General features: G+C 36.5%; 1 protein-coding gene across 1 annotated transcript in view; it reads right to left on the minus strand.

The window, feature by feature from the left end:
* LOC108054026 (bifunctional heparan sulfate N-deacetylase/N-sulfotransferase) overlaps positions 1–21,780 on the minus strand; it is a 68,443-nt gene extending 46,663 nt beyond the window's left edge. Inside the window, exon 1 of the mRNA XM_044458293.1 lies at positions 20,983–21,780. The gene's annotated coding sequence lies outside the window, so the exon portion shown is untranslated. The remainder of the gene's footprint in view (positions 1–20,982) is intronic.
* Positions 21,781–22,077: the final 297 nt, after the last annotated feature.

A 22,077-nucleotide genomic window follows, 5' to 3' on the forward strand; every position in this document is an offset into this window, starting at 1 on the left:
TTTTAAAACCTAAATGGCTAGCTGTAAAACTATTTTAATTACGTTCTCAACTAATTTTCTACCCCCTCGCCCTGTTTATTATAAACATGAGTGTTCCTTCATCTCTTCGGCATTGCACCACTCATTCTTTTAGAATTTTTGTTTCTAATTCAGACCCACACACTAGCAGCTCGGCAAGTCAGCTTCAGTTTTGTAGACTTTTTTTATTTCTGTTGAGGTTGCCGCTGTCGTTGCCCATGCACATTTAGCAATGTTAGGCAGTCAACCAAAAACAGATTTTTTTGTCACAACGAACGCCACAGGCCACAACACAGCTGAAAACAACAACGGCGACGACAACATCGAAACGTTAAAAAAAGGAAAGAAATCAACTTGCAACATACAACAAAAGCCGCGTTTCGTTGCTGTCGTTTGGGCCATGTCACTGACCGAGAAATTCCTGGCATGAAAGTTGCAAAAATCCTAGGCTACACAACACAGGGAACTAGAAAAGAAAAATGAAAATAAAAATAAAAAGGCAGCGACGATGGCGGTGGTTTTTATTGCCTGTGGCAGGATAATAGCAAGCAACAATAGCCGTGGGAAGGCATTGCAGCTGCATCCTTGTTGTCATTTCTAACGGGGCTCTCATTGCTGTCCTTTAAGACCTGACTCCCTACTACAGTCATTCCCACTCCTTTCCCCAGGAGCCTTGTGAACTTCATTTTGTTGTCGTCAACATTCGCTGAGAGTTTTTCGCAGAAAAAAATGTTAGGATAATTCGTGTTTTTTGAGTATTTTAAATAGCTATGGAACAATATCTGGGTACCACAAAAATTATATTTTCTAAGCTAATAGCCATTCTAAAACAATCTGAAGACTTTAAAATATGTGACCGATGAAAACAAACTTTGGTTTTCTCTGGAGAGATTAATTTTTATTAAATTTTCGAATTTTTTATTTAGTCAATCCACAAGTGGTTTCCAAAAAAAAAATTAAAAACTATTTTTTTTCTTCTACAGAAAAATTAACAGCTAATATTTCCAGTTGTTATTTTCCATAGTTTTTTTCTGTGTTGACCCCAACAACTTGATCGTTGTCTGCTGTTTTGTTTTATTTGTGCTTTGTTTCGTCGCCGACAATTTTTTTATGCCTTTCGCATTGCTCTGGACTACGTTTTTTTCTCCTTTTTGGGGGTCCTTCGTTTTGTGATTTGCCAAATTGAATTTCCAACTCAATTTGCCGACCCGACAACCTCATCTACACCGACTAATTAGTCTGGCGCTGAAAAGTATGCTATGACAAAAGTAAAAACCCAAGAGCAATACAGCCTCAAAACAATCGCCATTAGTCTGGGGAAAATTGATGAGGATATAAGGCGCCCGAGCTGGCCAAAATGCAAGCATATTTCGTAAACAGAAACCGGCCAGGCTGAGAGGCATGCATAAAATGAATATCAATTAGGCCAAATGAGAGTGGAAGGCCGGCTTCGATTTCAAAGATAAACCCAAGAATGTGTGTGCAGCTGCTCTGAGTTTTCAGAGTATGTTGTTGATTAAAAGTCTGTTTACTATGCCTGAAATTTCGACCAGTATATCTTCACTATCTTCACAACTACACCGACAAAATAAAATGAACGTTGTCATGTATGCACTATTAATTAAAAGGATCCGGTTTATTTTTGAAAGTCCTGAACAATTAAACAAAATTTTCAATAACTTTGTTAGTAAGTTTTTTAAATTAGTTCACATTTTTAAAACTACTTATTAACAAAATAAAGCTGAGCGAAGTTATAGAAACTCTTTTCTTTGAGTGCAGACGAGTATTCTAATTTGTTTAGGAGCAGATAAATATATATCCCACTTTGTGTTACTCTAATGTTGCTTTTCGGATTCTCGTATTTCTCACCAGAAAATGGAATTGGGTGGCGATTTCTCATTTTGATTTGGTTGTCCGCTTTTTGTGCTCTTTTATTATCTGCTGATTTCTATTTGTATTTGTATCTAAATCCGGAGTCTGTGTGTGTGAAGGCGTCTTTCATGCTCCGATAAATAAAATGAATTGAAAAAGCAAAAACCAACATACAGACCAGCACACAAGAAGGGACTGAGGAAAAGGAGGACGTACAAAAAAAAAAGGAAACTCAGCTCAGGGATAACAGATTAGTTGGCGCTGACTAGCAGCGTCCTGTCTTCCCATGGAAATCAAAACATTTTGTTAAAAGGAAACACCCACACAGATCCCAAGCCTATTCACACAGATACGGACGCGTTTATCTGCGGAAATGGAGATACGTTCTACGTGCTCTAAACTGCCAACTCCGCTTCAATGGAAACTGTCTATCAGTGAATCCTTGTGGCCGCCACTGTGTATGTGTGTGTGTGTATGTGTTAACGCATTTTGTTGCCAACTTATGTGTAATAAAATGTAATAAAATAAAACTCTCATATTAGAGATGTTTTGCCATTTTTTGTTGTTGTCCTAACCCCATAAAAAGCACACCAAATGTCGGCTACTTTCGTTTGGTCTTTTTGAGCTGTCTGTGGTTGGTATTAGCCATATTACACATACGCAGTGTTGCCCGGACAGAGATTTTCGTGATGGTAGTGGTAATCATCATAACAATCAGACTGAAGTGGGCACAATGACACATAACAAGGCTTATTAGGATCAGCCAGTTAATGGTAATGTTGATTAACATCAAGTGGTCTTAACAGCAGATTTCCACACTTGATTGATGATTCCGTTCAGCAATTATTCATTAAATCTGATTTTGCTACATGAATTCGTTACAATTTAATTAATATGTCTCCGTTGGCTACAACATTTCAAATTGTAAATTCCCATTTTACGAATGACTTTGTTAGTTAAATTAAGAAGTTCAATGTGACTAGAAAACAAGGAATAGGAACAATTGTTTTTCACAGAGAGTAAAATTTGTACAATTTAAAATAAAAGTGAATAACTTTGCGTTTCCCCAACGACACAAAACAAATGGTCAATATATTGGACCACTTAAGCGAGAGTTTTGTGAAATTCGCGAATTTTCCAAATTGTCCTTTCCATAAACATGGCAATTATTTCAGTGAAACAAATTAATTATTCCGCTTGTGGCATTCAAACAAATATAAAAATTAAACTCATATCAAAAAACATTTAAATGTCAGTTAAAATAAATCAAGCGGCAGGCAACGCAATCTGTCAGTTATTGCCCCCCATAAATGCTAACAGAAAAAAGTTTTCCAAGCTTTTTATGGGGACATTTCAACTCATTAGGCAGCTGCTGCCAAAAAGCAAACCGAACCAAACGAAACCATTAATTACATTTGGCTGCCGGCGACAAATTGAATTAACTTGTGTCAAAGTGCAGCGTATTGATTTTCTAATTGCGCCCAACAAAGACCACAAAGGCAATGAAGGGCCATTAAAAAAATCATTTTCCATCAGCGGAAAATTAATAATTTTAAATGAATTTTCTCAAACAAACAGAATGGTAAAGGAGGAAAACTTAGAGCTGACCATTAAGTAAATGAGGGTCATTGTGGAGCGGCATGTTGGCTCTTAACACCTTGCAACAGCTGATGACCACAAAGAACGCGCCGGATGATGATGTTGTTGTTTATACACTCGCCTTTCGTTGCCACCCCCTCGTTTCTTAAACTACCGCCCCCAGGATATTCCACAGCGGCGGAAAGCAACGGATCCAAAGGACTTTTTAATGTGCCAACTTCCGTCGGCGGCGGACAGAGAAAAGGAAGATGGCGACGACGACGAGGACGAGGACGACTACTGCGGCGGAAACGGAAGCCAAACAAATATGGCCGACGCACGCCTGGGCGGACAAAAAAGCAACAATAAAACTTTTTTAATGCATTTTTAGATGCCCCGGTTGGGGGTGGCTCTACTGGTACGCACAGTGGAGCAAAACTTGTTTAAAACCAGGCTTAAACTAACAAATGATTTATGATCGAAGCAACGTTTTCTTAATGAAAATTAATTAGATAATGAATGAATTATTTATAAATATAAGCAGGCACACCAATCGATCAATTTATAAATTATAATAATTAACTTTATATAGATTTTTCATAAATTCGAGTACTCAAGTTTGACCTTATATAATTTGGTCAATAAAAAATTGTATTGAATTTGTTGGGACAAAATAATAATTAAAGTTATTATTATAATATAGAAATTCAAAAACTCACTAATACTTTTTTCTTCTTGGTACATATATACATATGTAAAGTCTTTAGCTCTAAAACCCAAATTAATCCGCAATCAAGAGTAAAATACCAAAAAAAATGTACTTAAGAGCTCTTTAAAACAAGAATTATAAACCAGTTTGTTCACATCCGGAAACTTCATTAAAACCCATCTTCATAACCCGGCCTCAGTGTAAATTCACTTTAATGAAAATAAATGTATTCATCAGCCGAATTCCATTACCCAGCTTATCCCTTAATATTGCCGCATTAATTATAAGTTTACGCTAATTAAAATTTCACAACTTCCTTCGCCACCTCACCACTGTGCGAACCCGTGGATTATTTCTGTGTGTTTTTCCGTTCACTCCCCTCAGGGGTCAAATCATCCCCCGCTGGTGTCTTTACAAATTTTTGATTTGCCTCTGAAATATTTGGGCCACATTTTATTTTCGTTGTTTGTTTTTTTACGTATTTATAATTTACGCCATTTATTTTTGTCGTTTTTAATGCTCTCGTTTTTTTTTCATTTTGGAGCCTGTGGTTAGCGCGGGGACCGTAAAAAACAGGAAGTTTTTGTCTCTGACGTTGATGATGATGATGGCAGAAGCGTAGAAAACAAAGCGACGATACGAGATGGGGTGGAGGAATGCGGTAAAGTTGGCCAAATGACAGAGAACAGTAAACAGGACATAACGACAATTTAAATGACATTTTTAGTTGGCATTTATGGTTGAGCAGTGAAGGATAATGGTTTCTTTTCGTATCCAACCAACTCTATCTCATTGCCTCCCCTGTGGTTTCTCGTTCATGTGAGTGCTTTGGATAGTGACATGCGATATTTGATCAATAAACTTGCCAGGACAGAACAGGATACGCCGGTGATGTGTGTATCCTGTTTTTGCCAGTTCCCCGAGTTCCTGAAAGGAGCTGTGTTTTACTCCCCCGTTGGCTGGTTGGCTTATTTTTCCTTTTGACACAAGCCGCATTCATTATGGAAAGCAAACAAGGTAGACGCCACTAGACGCCACATCAATCCGGCTCTTTCCCGTAGTCGGGCTACTAAAGCGTTTTCGCACGTTTTCCTTCGCCTTCCTTGGCACCAGATCAAAGGACCTCGTCCTCCGCCTTGTCGGTGGAGGTGGCACTCGAGGGGTTTCGCTCTGGCAAAACAAAAACCCTCGGGCCTGTCTCAAGCGTTATTTATTGTTAACGAAATAGCCGACGCCTACATACCCCACCTGCAACCCAGCCCAATGCACAAAATCTCTTAGAATCAACCCCCAAGCGCCTTGAGGGCAGGTTAAAGTTAAAGGGTCTCGGATCCGCTCGGGGTTGCCAGACCTGCCAAAAGGACAGAGGCCGAGACATTATCATTATTCCGAGCTGTCTGGCAATTAATCAAATGCTAAATGCCAACAAAAAACGCATTTTGCGGCTTACAAGGCTGTCGACTTTCGGGGGTTAAAAGCAAATTACATTGAAAGCTTTCGTTTGCTAAAATAAGACGTACAGTGAACAAAATATGTAAACAAATTAACACGAACTGTGCAACAAGTTGAAGCTCTTTAAATAAGACTTATAAATTTATTAATATTTATATAGTTTATTATTCATTTTGAATCTTCATTTTTCATTTTGTTGCTTTTAAGAGTTACATCTTTTGTATTGTTTTGGGTAGGGTTTTAAACTAGCATTGTTATAAATTAAACTCATTTTGTATTTATGAAATATTACAACTTGGTATCATATATATTTATAAATTTTTATTTGTGTGCAAAAAGCTAAAATACTTTGTTAAATTAATAATGTTTTAGTCTAAATTTAGATTTTAACGACCACACATAGTAATAAAAAAAACCGCTTGAATTCAAATTATATGACTTTAGCTCAATTTTCCTATGTGTAAGGTAATTTAAAGTTCATCTCCCCTAAAGTGACGCATAACACATTAATGCAATTAAATTGACCGCTTTAGTTGACTTTCACTGTAACTCACCGAAACTTGGCTGCCGTTGTTGTCTCGTTATTGTTTCAATTGTTTTCGGGCAGCCTGTCCCGATGACAACAAAACTAAATTAACACAGACAGAGGCAGCCGGACAAACCCATGGAATCACTACTGTCCTGCTCAACTTTCCTCGATTTCCCTCCAGCAAACCCCATCAGCTTCGCACTCTCGTGTTGGTTCTCTCGAACACACAAAGCCAATTGACAGTATGGATGCTCCAAGGGAGATACGAGGGGACTTTTCAGGAGGAGGGAGCCAATTGAAAGCAGCACACAAGGATTACAATCTATCAGCCCTGTCCCTGGTACCCTTTCTCCGCTTTCCCCGCTTTCTCCCCGCTTTTCCACCATCTCCACTCATGAAGAGTCCGAATTTTTGGAACTTGTCAAGGATTCAAAGTTCGAACCATGGTCCATATTGGTCGCTATCTCTCTCTTTCACTCGTTTTAAGCTTCCATCTCTCCTTCCCTTTCACTCCTTGTTCAACTGCAGCTCAGCTCTTGTCGCATTGCAGTTTTGCCAGGGTTCAAGCGCTTTGTGTGTGTTAAAACGCTTTTTATTGTTGTAAATTTTCGGGTGCAAGGTTTGTTTGGGCTGCCTTTGTTGGGCAGTCAAACTTGGCTAAATTAAATCGAAAATGGGCGGCGAGAACGATTTTTAAGTTTTTTTTATTGGTTTTTTATATATAAAAAAATAAATATACGATTATTTTTAGAGTGATAAATATTCTTGTATCTTTAAAATTGGTACTATTGCGACAAAGTGGCATGTTGTATATTCTATAATATATCATCTCTTTGTTCTAATATACATTTATATATTGAAGCTTGTTTAAGATAAATCTTCCTAGGGTATTTTTAAGTTTTTCAGCAGGTCGAAAATTTTTAAAAAGTAGTTTAGCTTAGAGAAGTTAACCTGTAGTTGCTTTTGGCTTTCCGATGATTGCTATAGGTTTTTACTTCTACCATTTGCATGGGCCAACAGTGCGGCTGTGTGCGTGAGTATCTGAGCCTCTATCTGTGCCTGTATCTGTGTCTGGCAGGCAACTCTATTACACTTAAAACGAGTCAATGCGTTTTAAAAAGGAACGAACCAATTGAACCAGCAGCCATACATAGGAGCAGGTCAACACGGGATCTATGTAAGAATGTGTGGGTGTAATGTGATTGTGCAGGAAAGAGAAGGACGAAGGGGCGGGGTGGCACCTTGGGGAATTTGTAATTGAGGCACGTGTATGGCTAAATGATTGTGATCTTTTGGGCATTTCAAATATGCAATTAACGAACAGTAATGAGTACACAAATGAGTGGAGGGAAGAGACTTGAACTAAAATAGAACAGAATACTTTTACAACAAAGGAGGTCTAAGTGAATTGCATTAATTTAGAAGCTGTGCGGTAAACCAATTGAAATCGTAGTTGGGGCATTTCACAGAATTTAATTAGTTAGTTTAAGATTAGATCTTTAAATGGAAAATGGGTTGTTTAGCAGTTTTATTAAAACTAAAGTAATAAATATTTTGAAGATGGTTTTGAAAATATAATTCTAAGAAAATCTTTGTTTTTAAGATTTTACCCAAAAATTATATATTTAAAATAATTACACCCTAAGTAAAATTACACTTAATTTGAATTTCTTAACAGATATTGGCAAATACTCATTACAAATACAAAAACAATATATACAAAAATCCTTTCCTGAAGAATACTATCCATTCCCTATAATCCAAATCTTTTAAAATTTCCAAAAAAGTTATTTATCAGTCTTATTCCATTTGTATTAGAATTTTTTAAATACAATTTTATTTGCAGACCAATTTAAAATTTGTAATCACTTTAATCGAACTACGGTATATCCACTTTTTGACTACCAAAAAATGCCCGGGATAAATCTGTCCCGGCAATCCGGCAGATAAACTAATATCTCTTTCTGTCGATATCCGGCACGAGCTTTCCAGTCCATTGATGACCAACCAAACCGGCGCACCATTTTACAAATTGACTTTATGCCATCCATTTCGATTGCCTTGCCGCCCACCCGAAACTCCCCGTCCTCCGTACACAATCTAATCCATGGTCCCTATTTATCCACCCAACCCCCGTTTCCACACCAGCCCATCAATTCACACAAAAACGGCAGCTTAGAGCAAAGTTTTAGCAACTAAAAACGGCGTCACATAAATGAACAGTGCTGTGGACACAAAGGCGGGGAATATAGAGGGACTATATATATGTATGGAGGATATAGAAAGGGTTTTGGCAGGGGGACGTTGGGCGGCGGACGTGGACATGTCACGCACACTTTATCCTTTATCCTGGCAGCGTCGTGGCTTTTGGAAACGTTTCATTTTCCGTTCTGTCAAAGGTATACAAAACAAAAACTTGCCAACTGGACGGGACGTCGACGACAGCTAAATGCGCGAAAATGTTAGAGCGTAACACCCTTTTACCTCCTCAAAAAACCCCACATTTTACGTCTCTTCAAACACAGCACAACATTGCAGGGAACACCAAAACCAACATGCAATTAAAATGTAATTTTGTAATGCTGTAACTTGATTTCTTTTGGCCCTTTGATCCAGTTATTTGCCATTTTTCAATTTCACATGGCTAACTCTCATAGTTTGACAGCCCGTGAATACTAAACTGTGCACTAATTTGATAAGTTAAATAACTGTCATAAGCATTACACAAACATTTAAAAATAAATGGTAAATTGCATGCTGGGCATACAAATATGGTTGTTCGGCATAATGCCTCGTAAAAAGCATTACAAAGTGATACGGGGATTTCGGGGGTTGGGTATATATAGCGCTTAAGCGCCGGAACAAAGCAATCAGCAGAAACCATGCGTGCGTGTGTGCCGTCCAAGAACAACGCATAAACATAAAAAATATGCAAAAATAAAAGAAATAATAAATGGGCAAGAAGCAGCGCCCGCAGCATTCAGAAGCGGTATACGGGATAAACTTTGGATGCCACGCCCCTATAAACAAAATGCCGGGCTTTACAGCTTGCGTTGCTTAAATTTATATTTTTTACTCAGGAGGAGGAGGATGTTATATTTTTTGCTTACGAGTTGGTAATACACAGAAAGAAATTGTATTTTTAGCCCCTTTGAAAAAGAATAAAGTTATGTAATTTTCATTTTAAAGTTGTGATACGACTTTTAGAATACATTACAAAAGAAAGTGCTTTTTTTTAAATTTATTTTAGTGGTTTATTCGTTTTATAAGTCACCTACAAATTCATGGTTTTGTTTTTTTTTTTTTTGAAGTTTTTACACATGATAAAAATTTATTTTTAATTTTTTTGAAATAATATTTACTGTCTTCAAGTGTATTTCTGGACCCCTAAACGAATATCCTAATTTCTTGTGTTTTTATTTTATTCCTTTTTGGTGGTCTTAACGCGGTATACAAATTTTTGTTTAACAACAACACAAAGGCACATGCTCATCATACTTTGCGGCGGGGAGGGGGTAGAACCAAAAAAAAAGGGCACCGCCAAGCAAAAACGGAAAAGCGCAGCGCGAGAAAAGCCTTCAAGTTTGAAAAATGTGTGCGAAAAATGGGCAAAAGCAGCCGCATTGTGTGGCCAGCTGCGTTGCGAGTGTGTGTAAGTGGAATTCCGAGCGTGTGTTGGCCAAATAACGACAACAACAGTTACAAACTGCAATTGCAACCTATATAAAAAAAGTGGAATACTAGTAGCACAGCTGGTAAAGCCGACGAAATGTTGCAAAACATTTGCAACGTTTAAAATTTTAAAATACAAACAGAGAGAACCACTGAGTTAGAGATAAAGGGAAAAGGGAGTAGCTGGTGAAAAGCTCTACCTAATGGAGAACAATAAGTAAAGAGGGTTTCCCACCAAACTTCACCACCAGCTGCCCCAAGTACCAGAAAACCTTACTGACAGAAACATTTACTGCAGAAAATAGGGTTTAAAAAAAACAAATGATAGCCGCAAAGCTGCTTACAACTGAGCTTCAGCAAATGAGGCTGCTATAGTTGCACAGAAAATGTATTAGTTTATAAAGAGAATTCTGGAAAAATCATGGGGGAAATGGGATAATAAGGAAAGGAAGTTCATAGGGTTTCAATCAGAAAAAGAAAAAAATGGTAATGGGTTTTATTACCTTCCATAACGAAATAAAAACGAGTAGTGAAAAAATAAATGAAGTCTGAATCAGATAAAAGATTATAATTATTGAAAAATGTGCAAGGCAACTATAATTAATTTAAATTAATATGATTCAAACACATTATAAAGGGAGTAAATAACACAATATAAGTCTGAATGAGATAAAATATTATAGTTATTAAAAAATTATGATTTAAAACATTGTAAAGGCAGTTCATTTGAAACTTCATACACAAAAACTACGCTCATTCCAAAAATAAATCTATTCAAAATAAATATTAAATAAAGAAAAATAAAAAAAAACATCATAAACAATTTATTTCGTCAAATTTGTATAATAACAATCGACAGCACATATATGTATGCTCTTAAGGGCAATTCTGTTATTAAATTCACACTATAAATTATAAATTTTAATAATAAATGTTATTAGCAAAATCGTAAAAATCCAATCTCGCAATATCTAGATCGTTTTCCACCGGCAATTATTACATTTCAAACGAATCAATAAAAGCCATGACCAAAATCCTAAAAATACAAATAATAAAAATCTCGCAGGTTTACCAGTCACCGAAAATTCTGGGAAATCCATGGTGAATAGCAGAGGCCAAACGCTTTTCATAAATAGAACCGCATTGCCCTTTGGCAGTTTTTATTGGTAATCCTGCAACTAAGAGCGGACCGACGGCGGCAGCTGCATAGATGTGGCATCCACGGCAATAACAACAAACAAAGGCAATTATTAGCATAGTCATTAACACAGTTGGGCACACCAAACCAATCCAAAAGCGAATCCGGACAAATCTCGCGGAGCAGAACCTGCTAATTAGTAGGGGCCACAAAAAGAAAAATATCACCAGCTAAGCAGGCAGCGAGTTCGATGTGAAATCAATCCGAATGCGGGCTTAGAAATACATACGACCCATGTACTCGAATAGAAGCATGCACATAATCCTTTCGTATATATGTTGGGGACCCTGGCAACTCGACGCGTATGCAAATTCGGTTACCAAACGGACTCTCGACCTTTTCAGGCGGCTTATTTCGCATTTCGCTTTCGTCCCAGCGGCAAATCATAATAATAAGAAAAAACAAAAGCAGAAAAACAAGGACTCCCACAGACCATGCAGCAAATCATTTATTAAGAAGCCCCTTCATTTTCATCTGAGCCATATTTTCCCCGCCCCAAGATCCCCACTTGGCCCGGCTTTTTCTGGGCGAGCTCTTTGGGGCTCTTTGATTGTCAGCGGGCTCGGAATAATGGCTAAGCCGAATGCACTGAGCATCCATCTGACTCTGAATGCTGGGCGAGCATGAAAGAAATATGAACGGGGGCGCATGAATGGCTGCCAGCCGGAGGAAACTGGGACACTCAATGCATCATCTCATCCTAAGCCGCATCAAATGAGATTTGTCAGACGGGCGTAAGCAGCAGAAAGGCGTGAGCTGAAATTTAGACATAATAGATTGCCGTAAAGAATGGGCCAGATTAAGTCCTAGATCGGCTTTACTCGTGAGTGAAACGAGCCGTAGAATTAAAAAAAATAGCTCGTCCAATACCAGTACTTACAGTTCTTCATCCATGTGAAGACCTCCATTTAAAATCTGAACTATGTTTTGGATTCCAAAACTAAACAAATTTGGAGATCCCATCCCTCACTGAGTAAATCCAATTGTCTGTTTCATTTTCCAGATTTAATCATTTTTTATTACCAAATTGGTAAATGACTCATTTGTCTTGTTTTGGAATCCAAAATGTAGCTTAGATTTTAAATGGAATAATACATATGGATATAAATGTCTATTGTACGATTTACCTAATTTGAAAAAAACAAGAAAGGAAAGCTAACTTCGGGCGGAGCCGAAGTTGATATACCCTTGCAGAATACTCTGTAAATTATATTCTCCAAAATTATTCATAAGATGCATTCTTAATACTCATAAAAAATCCCAACTTCCTAACTTTAAAAACACCAAAGTTATGGCATTTCCAATCGTTCAGTTATATGGCAGCTATAGGATATAGTCGGCCGATCCCTTTGAAATTTGGTAGGTCGAATTGATTGGCCAAATATAAAACCCATAGAAAATCCCAACTTCCTAACTTCACAAACACCAAAGTTATGGCATTTCCGATAAATCAGTTATATGGCAGCTATAGGATATAGTCGGCCGATCCCTTTGAAATTTGGTAGGTCGAATTGATTGGCCAAATATAAAACCCATAGAAAATTTCAACTTCCTAACTTTACAAACACCAAAGTTATGGCATTTCCGATCATTCAGTTATATGGCAGCTATAGGATATAGTCGGCCGATCCCGGCCGTTCCGACATATATACTGCGTGCAAAGGAAAGAAGGGTGTGTGCAAAGTTTCAACTCGATAGCTTTAAAACTGAGAGACTAGTTTGCGTAGAAACAGACAGACGGACAGACAGACGGACAGACGGACAGACGGACATGGCTATATCAACTCAGGAGGTGATCCTGATCAAGAATATATATACTTTATAGGGTCGGAGATGTCTCCTTCACTGCGTTGCACACTTTTGACCAAAATTATAATACCCTCTGCAAATATAAAAAAATGGTTTAATTTTAATGATAAGACTACCATTACAAAGTGCTTTTTTTCCAGGCTACAAATTTAATAGTTATTGGCACTTATATTGCTAAAGGACTACCGTGATTTTTATTTAAAAACGGTTTTACATTTAAAACAAAATAGGTAGTAGGTTTTTATACATAAAAGTCAAAATAACAATTTTCGGTCTGGTTTTTGTTAAGTGGAATCCAGTTTCTTGAGCAAACCAAAATTGCCAAAAAAAATAGATCGTGTTGATAAAAATCCAATTCCATGAATTATTTTTGTGTTATTGACGGGTCCTAAGACATCTGTTTTTTTCTAACAAGCTGATAACGAATTGATTGGTCAAATATAAAACCTATAGAAAATCCCAACTTCCCAACTTCACAGACACCAAAGTTATGGCATTTTCGATAAATCAGTTATATGGCAGCTATAGGATATAGTCGGCCGATCCCGGCCGTTCCGACATATATACTGCGTGCAAAGGAAAGAAGGGTGTGTGCAAAGTTTCAACTCGATAGCTTTAAAACTGAGAGACTAGTTTGCGTAGAAACAGACAGACGGACAGACAGACGGACAGACGGACATGGCTATATCAACTCAGGAGGTGATCCTGATCAAGAATATATATACTTTATAGGGTCGGAGATGTCTCCTTCACTGCGTTGCACACTTTTGACCAAAATTATAATACCCTCTGCAAATATAAAAAAATGGTTTAATTTTAATGATAAGACTACCATTACAAAATGCTTTTTTTCCAGGCTACAAATTTAATAGTTATTGGCACTTATATTGCTAAAGGACTACCGTGATTTTTATTTAAAAACGGTTTTACATTTAAAACAAAATAGGTAGTAGGTTTTTATACATAAAAGTCAAAATAACAATTTTCGGTCTGGTTTTTGTTAAGTGGAATCCAGTTTCTTGAGCAAACCAAAATTGCCAAAAAAATAGATCGTGTTGATAAAAAATCCAATTCCATGAATTATTTTTTGTGTTATTGACGGGTCCTAAGACATCTGTTTTTTTTCTAACAAACTGATAACATTCTTTTTAAAATTCCAATTTCTGTCATAAAAAAATGTTATACACAATTTTATTAGGTTACTTACTCATTTAACATTTAAAAAAAAATTCAAGTTTTTCTTTGTGCTTTTTTTCCAGGCTACAAATTTAATAGTTATTGGCACTTATATTGCTAAAGGACTACCGTGATTTTTATTTAAAAACGGTTTTACATTAAAAAAAATAGGTAGTAGGTTTTAATACATAAAAAGTCAAAATAACAATTTTCGGTCTGGTTTTTGTTAAGTGGAATCCAGTTTCTTGAGCAAACCAAAATTGCCAAAAAAATAGATCGTGTTGATAAAAATCCAATTCCATGAATTATTTTTGTGTTATTGACGGGTCCTAAGACATCTGTTTTTTTCTAACAAACTGATAACATTCTTTTTAAAATTCCAATTTCTGTCATAAAAAAAATGTTATACACAATTTTATTAGGTTACTTACTCAAACATTTAAAAAAAAATTCAAGTTTTTCTTTTGCACTATCCATAAATATTTAAAGGTAATATAAATTCGATTAAAGTTCTTATTAGTAGGTTTTTATACATAAAAGTCAAAATAACAATTTTCGGTCTGGTTTTTGTTAAGTGGAATCCAGTTTCTTGAGCAAACCAAAATTGCCAAAAAAATAGATCGTGTTGATAAAAATCCAATTCCATGAATTATTTTTGTGTTATTGACGGGTCCTAAGACATCTGTTTTTTTTTTCTAACAAGCTGATAACGAATTGATTGGTCAAATATAAAACCCATAGAAAATCCCAACTTCCTAACTTCACAAACACCAAAGTTATGGCATTTCCGATAAATCAGTTATATGGCAGCTATAGGATATAGTCGGCCGATCCCGGCCGTTCCGACATATATACTGCGTGCAAAGGAAAGAAGGGTGTGTGCAAAGTTTCAACTCGATAGCTTTAAAACTGAGAGACTAGTTTGCGTAGAAACAGACAGACGGACAGACAGACGGACAGACGGACATGGCTATATCAACTCAGGAGGTGATCCTGATCAAGAATATATATACTTTATAGGGTCGGAGATGTCTCCTTCACTGCGTTGCACACTTTTGACCAAAATTATAATACCCTCTGCAAATATAAAAAAATGGTTTAATTTTAATGATAAGACTACCATTACAAAGTGCTTTTTTTCCAGGCTACAAATTTAATAGTTATTGGCACTTATATTGCTAAAGGACTACCGTGATTTTTATTTAAAAACGGTTTTACATTTAAAACAAAATAGGTAGTAGGTTTTTATACATAAAAGTCAAAATAACAATTTTCGGTCTGGTTTTTGTTAAGTGGAATCCAGTTTCTTGAGCAAACCAAAATTGCCAAAAAAAATAGATCGTGTTGATAAAAATCCAATTCCATGAATTATTTTTGTGTTATTGACGGGTCCTAAGACATCTGTTTTTTTTCTAACAAGCTGATAACGAATTGATTGGTCAAATATAAAACCTATAGAAAATCCCAACTTCCCAACTTCACAGACACCAAAGTTATGGCATTTCCGATAAATCAGTTATATGGCAGCTATAGGATATAGTCGGCCGATCCCGGCCGTTCCGACATATATACTGCGTGCAAAGGAAAGAAGGGTGTGTGCAAAGTTTCAACTCGATAGCTTTAAAACTGAGAGACTAGTTTGCGTAGAAACAGACAGACGGACAGACAGACGGACAGACGGACATGGCTATATCAACTCAGGAGGTGATCCTGATCAAGAATATATATACTTTATAGGGTCGGAGATGTCTCCTTCACTGCGTTGCACACTTTTGACCAAAATTATAATACCCTCTGCAAATATAAAAAATGGTTTAATTTTAATGATAAGACTACCATTACAAAGTGCTTTTTTCCAGGCTACAAATTTAATAGTTATTGGCACTTATATTGCTAAAGGACTACCGTGATTTTTATTTAAAAACGGTTTTACATTTAAAACAAAATAGGTAGTAGGTTTTTATACATAAAAGTCAAAATAACAATTTTCGGTCTGGTTTTTGTTAAGTGGAATCCAGTTTCTTGAGCAAACCAAAATTGCCAAAAAAATAGATCGTGTTGATAAAAATCCAATTCCATGAATTATTTTTGTGTTATTGACGGGTCCTAAGACATCTGTTTTTTTTCTAACAAACTGATAACATTCTTTTTAAAATTCCAATTTCTGTCATAAAAAAATGTTATACACAATTTTATTAGGTTACTTACTCATTTAACATTTAAAAAAAAAATTCAAGTTTTTCTTTGTGCTTTTTTTCCAGGCTACAAATTTAATAGTTATTGGCACTTATATTGCTAAAGGACTACCGTGATTTTTATTTAAAAACGGTTTTACATTAAAAAAAAATAGGTAGTAGGTTTTTATACATAAAAGTCAAAATAACAATTTTCGGTCTGGTTTTTGTTAAGTGGAATCCAGTTTCTTGAGCAAACCAAAATTGCCAAAAAAATAGATCGTGTTGATAAAAATCCAATTCCATGAATTATTTTTGTGTTATTGACGGGTCCTAAGACATCTGTTTTTTTCTAACAAACTGATAACATTCTTTTTAAAATTCCAATTTCTGTCATAAAAAAATGTTATACACAATTTTATTAGGTTACTTACTCAAACATTTAAAAAAAAAATTCAAGTTTTTCTTTTGCACTATCCATAAATATTTAAAGGTAATATAAATTCGATTAAAGTTCTTATTAGTAGGTTTTTATACATAAAAGTCAAAATAACAATTTTCGGTCTGGTTTTTGTTAAGTGGAATCCAGTTTCTTGAGCAAACCAAAATTGCCAAAAAAATAGATCGTGTTGATAAAAATCCAATTCCATGAATTATTTTTGTGTTATTGACGGGTCCTAAGACATCTGTTTTTTTTTCTAACAAGCTGATAACGAATTGATTGGTCAAATATAAAACCCATAGAAAATCCCAACTTCCTAACTTCACAAACACCAAAGTTATGGCATTTCCGATAAATCAGTTATATGGCAGCTATAGGATATAGTCGGCCGATCCCTTTGAAATTTGGTAGGTCGAATTGATTGGCCAAATATAAAACCCATAGAAAGTTTCAACTTCCTAACTTTACAAACACCAAAGTTATGGCATTTCCGATCATTCAGTTATATGGCAGCTATAGGATATAGTCGGCCGATCCCGGCTCGTTCCGACTATATACTGCGTGCAAAGGAAAGAAGGGTTTGTGCAAAGTTTCAACTCGATAGCTTTAAAACTGAGAGACTAGTTTGCGTAGAAACAGACAGACGGACAGACGGACAGACGGACAGACGGTCAGACAGACGGACAGACGGACAGACGGACAGACGGACATGGCTATATCAACTCAGGAGGTGATCCTGATCAAGAATATATATACTTTATAGGGTCGGAGATGTCTCCTTCACTGCGTTGCACACTTTTAAATTAAAAAAGGGTATAAAAATTAAATACCTTTTAAGGTGTCGAAAATAATTAGAGATAAAGCATTTATGTGAAGACAGATGTACGCATCTCTACACAGCTAACAGCACCAAGTTTATATTTAAAGGAAACTCAAGTGCCAGATAAATTCCTCACTCGAGTTTAATTAACTAAAATTATTGATAATAATCACTCGCTCGTCAAGGCTTTGCCCCAAAAGCTGTTCTTCCGGTTTCTCATTCAAAAATCAACTAATCAAAACGTCTAATTATAAACGTATTCTATCAGAGAGTCACTCGAAGCACTCGAGTTGCAGGCCAAGAATGCAGAATTGGACAACTGGTTTTATGGCAAAAGTCGAAATCAAACAAAAAGGATGAAGGATGGGCCGATGAAAAGCACCTACTGCTATCAAGTGGCAGGACGATGTTGCAGCAAGCACACAATATGTTGCCAGCTGTACAAAGGGCCACTTAAACGACAACAATAAAAAATTATTAGAATGCCAAAGGCAGCCGAGGCAAAGGACTCAGCTAAGGACTCGGCCCGGGACTCAGTCCGGCACTTCATAAATCTACCAAAGGCATATGAAATACGAGTATCCCGTGCTGAGAGCAGAGCCAATCATGTTGCATACAACCAGGGGATGCTGCACAGGAGCACACAGAAAGAAGTGATGTTTGAGATGTTTTAAAATTATTATTATTCTATAGTTTCATGATGACATTGATAGGTACCAAAAATGTTTATTATAATGCAAAGCATATTAAAATACATTACATGTGTTAGGATATTATGAGTATTTATTTTTTAATACCAAACAATACATTTTTAATTTAAATGCAAATCTAATAAATAAAACGATAAATCCTAAAAAGTTTTCAATTTTGAATTAGTTATTTAATAATTCAAAGCTGCAGTTCAATGTCAAATTTATTTATTTGAAATTATTATTTGTACATCAAGTGAAAATTGCCACATGTTATATTTTTTTTTTTACTTTTAAAGGCTTTAAAAGAGTTTAAAATATTGTGCACCTCATTTTCTGTTTCATTGGAAACATTATTATAAAAATAAAATCATTATTCCAAATAAAAACCTCGTAGGGAAAAATGGAGATATCAAATATCCCAATCTATATGTTCATCTACATTTTGTTCCAGTGAATACAAGTAACCATACAACCTTGTTACTACTTTTTCTGCATGTCCTGACCACCCAGGACATACATATGAGCCCAGGACCTGCACAGAAGCTCACACACGTTTGGCTTGTGATTTATTAACAAGCTATCGTTTATCATGTGGGCAACAAAGGGTTAATGCCTGATGGGCCTGCTGAGTTATGCACCAGCAGCTGCAATTGCCAATTTGCTGGATGTGGCTATATGCTATATGCTCTATAGACCCAAAGTGGAAAGGAAGGGGCGGGGCTGCACCCGAAAATATCTGAGAGGCATCAAGATAAACATTGCCTCAAGATAAACAAAAGCGGAAAGTCACGAAAAGTATGCGCAAGACAAACAATAAGCCACCGGGGAAAAAAAAACGAAAAACCATGAAAGCCGCGAGAAGAATTCCGCACCGATAATTTATGTGCGCCGCCAAGTTTATAAAAATTAAGATATTTCCCATTAAACTTTTCATAGCTGGAGAACGGAACCCATAACTTATCTTGAAAATATTTGTTTTGAGCGCTGCGCTCTCGAGTTTTTCCGTATATTTTATTTTGGGGAAAAATCTGAACGTGTTGAAGCGTCAAATTTCCATGTGGGCGGCCGGCGAGAGAATGGCCAAGAAAAGACGAAAAATAGGTGGAACGAGAAGCAAACAAGTTGCAAGCTGGGAAAGGAGTCGACGTGGGTGCCGGGGCCAAGATAAAATGTTGACCAATAAATTCTGTGACCATGAACGAAAAACACACAGAGCGAGAAGAAAATAAAAGACCAGACGAGAAAAAGGAACAAAAAGCGCATGGTCAACAATAATAAACAAGAACGATTAGGGGACTAGAGGAGGCACAGGCCAAACAAATATGGAATGCTCTCTCAACAATACTTATTTGGGTCTTGACCAGTTCAAGAACACAATCAAGACGTTCAACGAAATTACTATAAAATTTCAATTGCTTTCAAAATATTCCAAGGTTTACCCATTCAAATAAAAGCATAATGTGAATATATGATGATCGTGTAATGAAAAATTAAAATATAATCTTAAATCAATGTTTCTTGGCAACAGTCTTCATTTTACTTTGACTATGTTGATAACAAATTATCGCAATTAACATTATCACGAAATTTGGGTGAACTATATTTTTATTTTTGTAATAAAATCCCAAGTCATTCAATGACACCTTTCAAACGTTTAAATAACAATTAAAATGTAGAGAGATTTCACAGATAATTGTGAAAGCACAAAGTTCTGAAATGTCTAAAGCATTTAACGATTATTGTGCCTTATAAAAAACACCTTATCAAGTAATAATTGGGAATGTCTGACACGATGTTTAAGAGTTCAGAAAGGGCGCCAGTACTTATATTAGTGATTTTAATATGAAATATGAACAAATTGTGAATTAATTTTCTTTTATTTTTTTTTTGTTTCGAAAATTTTACCCATCTTTGAATTTCAGACAGGTTCTGGGCTACCTGTCTGAAATTTCAATTATGGGTAGCTAAGTTAGTGCATCATTAGTTATTTATAAAATGAAAATGTGCAATAACTACAGCGATTTTAAGATTAAACAATAACTTTCAAAACAAATTATCACCAACTCGGAAATTGATTTAAGATTTAAGGTTTATATAAAGCATTGTTACCGATCCTCCATAAATATTTGAAGTCATTGTTGGAAAGTTTCATTTAACATATCATAATTAGAAAAACTAGTTCTGTTTTAAGATCAAGCATAATATTATGTGTATGGAAATCTTAACCGAATTTGTAGTCAGTTAGAAAAATAATACAGTGAATGGTTTTATTTTAATTATTGACCTTTGTATTAACATTTTTCTCAAGAAATTCAGCTAACTTCTTACCAAATAATGTTTCAACCCGTTCAAATCGTTAAATAAACCTTTTATTTTGTATGCCCTGCAAATAAAGGACTTTGAACCTTCTTAACCAGAAATCCAGGTAACTCCTTCCCGACAGTTAGGGTATGACAAATGTGGAAAAACTAGCGCGACGGGCGACTGGCGACTTGCTCGCAATGTCCAGCGATTTCCGATCGACAAGTTGGGGCCACAAGCGAGTGATGGACGGGGGAGGAGGCGACGGGCGGGGCCAGAAAGAGAAGAGCAGAGAGGGAGGAGCCGCAGTGTGTGCAAGAATGCTCTGCAAGCTTCATTAACGTGCCGCTCAACTCGTTTTTCTTATCTCGAAAAACGTAATCGAAGCTGCATGAGTTTGTTGGGAAAATAACCTGCAAAGGTGCCGCCTTTCCGCCTAATTGCTAAGTTCATATTTGTCTACACGAGGCGGATTGCGTAGAGTAATTAACTATGGTAATTTGGAAAATTGGGCATATTTTGGTGGCTGCTTCTTCTTACCTGTCGCATCAATGACGCACGCTGCCGACGCCGACTGAGGCAGCGACGCTGGCAGAGGAGTTACACTCTCTCTCGCTCACTCGCTCGCTCTCTCCCACTCGCACACAAACGTGTTGCGCTCACTAACACCAAGGCGAAATTGCACAGCTGAGCCAGGAAAATGCAACGAATACGGGGCACAAAACAGAGATCCGAAAACAATATACTGTTGTCAATTTGTTGCTGCTTGAGTTGTTTTCGTTGCCCTCTTTTCTTTTGTTTTCTTTTATTTTTTGGCACGTGAATCTACAATCGCATTTTTCAAATTCTTGCACTCTTTCGCTTTTGTGCATTTGTTTACGTCACTCGTACACGCACACCCACACACACGAGCGCGACTGAATGAAAGGCGCGTAAAGAAGAGAGTCGAAACAGCAGAAAGAGAGCGACGAATTTGGCAAGCCGCTGCACGCTCAAATAAACAAATAAATTAATTATATTTCTCGCCTAAATACATCGCCAATACTCATCATCGGTAAAGTCTACTGATGCCCATTTTGCACAAGCGTTTCATGCATGGCAACAAACAATACAAAAATCGAAATTTCCACTCGCGTTTTGTTTTTGGCTTCCGAACTCTGGCTTTCGCAACTCGCAGATGAGGAAATCCGATTATAGACCTATCGCGCGGTGCTATGTTGTGGTTCGCGCTATCAACCGAATTGGTTTGAGAACATTTTATTGCATTTTAATTAATATGCTGGCCTCGCGAGCAGCAAAAAATCGTCCGCTGCCGACCACCAAATGCGATGAAAACAAAAAAACTGTGTGACCGTTATTGCAAAAGAAAACATAACCGCGGAAAAGTCAAAAATACCACCGAGCTCTTAAGGAAATACTTTTTATAAAATTTTCATATATACCATAAATTTATCCAAGCTTTCAACCATGTTAGGAAACCACTTTTTCCAACAGGCCAATCCTCTGTTATTGCTCTTGTTTCCTGGCCTTATTTGGTTTTATTCGATAATTGTTTACTTATTGATCTATAAATCGAGTTTGCAACAGCTGATCGTTTTGATTTTGCTGCCACTTCTTTGCCGCCTGTATTTTGTG

Source organism: Drosophila rhopaloa, unplaced genomic scaffold, assembly GCF_018152115.1.
Source record: "Drosophila rhopaloa isolate 14029-0021.01 unplaced genomic scaffold, ASM1815211v1 contig_163, whole genome shotgun sequence".
Classification (NCBI taxonomy): Eukaryota; Metazoa; Arthropoda; class Insecta; order Diptera; family Drosophilidae; genus Drosophila; species Drosophila rhopaloa.